Genomic DNA, 2,314 nt, shown 5'->3' on the forward strand with positions numbered 1-2,314 from the left:
AGAGATGAACACAGTTTATATGTAGAAAATAAGCTGCTGTGTGCGATACAGCTGGCTGCAATTTAATATGAATTGTATTTCTTTTTCACTATGGAGAAGATAGGCTACCATAGTTGGCCGTGCTAAAGCTATTCTGTAGTCTATATGAAGTTGGTGTGTGTGTGTGTGTGTGTGTGTGTGTGTGTGTGTGTGTGTGTGCTAAAGCTATTCTGTAGTCTATATGAAGTTGGTGTGTGTGTGTGTGTGTGTGTGTGTGTGTGTGCTAAAGCTATTCTGTAGTCTATATGAAGTTGGTGTGTGTGTGTGTGTGTGTGTGTGTGTGTGTGCTAAAGCTATTCTGTAGTCTATATAAAGTTGGCCGTGCTAAAGCTATTCTGTAGTCTATATGAAGTTGGCCGTGCTAAAATGTTCCACTTTGGATAGATAAAAAAAAAAAAAACCTTTGTCTACTTTAGCCTGTGTGTGTGTGTGTGTGTGTGTGTGTGTGTGTGTGTGTGTGTGAGTGTGTGTGTCTACTTTAGCCTGTGTGTGTGTGTGTCTACTTTAGCCTGTGTGTGTGTGTGTGTGTGTGTGTGCGAGTGTGTGTGTCTACTTTAGCCTGTGTGTGTGTGTGTGTGTGTGTGTGTGTGTGTGTGTGTTAGAGAGAGTGTGTGTGTCTACTTTAGCCTGTGTGTGTGTGTGTGTGTGTGTGTGTGTGTGTGTGTGTGTGTGTGTGTGTGTTAGAGAGAGTGTGTGTGTCTACTTTAGCCTGTGTGTACCAACTTGCAGAGCTGAGATAAGCCATCTCCCTGGCCTAACCTCTCCGTGGGCTAATCAACCGCACCTGTCAATCAAAACTAGCCACCACTTCATGTATGAGTCACCACTCTCACACACACACACACACACACACACACACACACACACACACACACACACACACACACACACACGTCATAAACAGGATCCTCAATAGGATGGAATCAAAGTGCAAAGTGGCAACGTTATTCCCCTCGGTCCTAACACTCACCTGACGAGGACTGCAGAGAAGAGCCTAAGATCTCAGACCAGCACACACACACACACACACACACACACACACACACACACACACACACACACACACACACACACACACACACACACACACACACACACACACACACACACACACACACACACACACACACACACACAACAAACTAAGAATAAATCCTCATGACGGATGAGTGTCCAGTGACGTGTAACACTTCCTCTCACGCACAGAAACACAAGGTCTGTTCGTTGTTTAGGAATATGTGACATATTGCTATCCGCCATACCAGCACTAGCAACCATGTTACGCTATAAACGTTAGCCTATACGGCACACCCACATCACACACCCTAATTGGACTGTTTATAACTTACTTATCCAGTTCCTCCTGAGATAGCAGAATCCATGTCACACTACGTCTCATTGTCCTTGGACTTTGTGTGTCGACAGAAATATGATATTTCACACACACACACACACACACACACACACACACACACACACACACACACACACACACACACACACACACACACACACACACACACACACACACGCGCAAGAAGAGCAATGTGTAATAGCTTGTCCAATCACCCTCTCACACACGCAAGCACACAAACACATTTGGTCCACTTTGTGCATGGAAAGAAGAGACAGAGAAGTTGTGTGTGAGTTGCATTGTGTGTGTGTGTGTGTGTGTGTGTGTGTCTGTTGCGTGTGAGTTGCATTGTGTGTGTGTGTGTGTGTTGCGTGTGAGTTGCATGTGTGTGTGTGTTGTGTGTGAGTTGCATTGTGTGTGTGTGTTTGTGTTGCGTGTGAGTTGCATTGTGTGTGTGTGTGTGTGTGTGTGTGTCTGTTGCGTGTGAGTTGCATTGTGTGTGTGTGTGTGTGTGTGTGTGTCTGTTGCGTGTGAGTTGCATTGTGTGTGTGTGTGTGTGTTGCGTGTGAGTTGCATGTGTGTGTGTTGTTGTGTGAGTTGCATTGTGTGTGTGTGTCTGTTGCGTGTGAGTTTCATGTGTGTGTCTGTTGCGTGTGAGTTGCATGTGTGTGTGTCTGTTGCGTATGAGTTGCATTGTGTGTGTGTGTGTGTGTGTGTGTGTGTGTATTGTGTGTGTGTGTGTGTGTGTGTGTGTGTCTCTTTCTGTGGTCTTTCATGACAGACATTCCATTGACAAATAAGGGCTTTCCCTTTCAAATGCCCCAATAAACACAGCGTTGCCTAGCAACAGAGGCCTGAGAGAGGGCAGCCCTGCCCGCGGAGTGGGGGATGAAGAGAGAAGACGAGAGAGAAGAGAGAAAG

The sequence above is a fragment of the Clupea harengus genome, chromosome 14 (genome assembly GCF_900700415.2).
Source record: "Clupea harengus chromosome 14, Ch_v2.0.2, whole genome shotgun sequence".
Taxonomy (NCBI): domain Eukaryota; kingdom Metazoa; phylum Chordata; class Actinopteri; order Clupeiformes; family Clupeidae; genus Clupea; species Clupea harengus.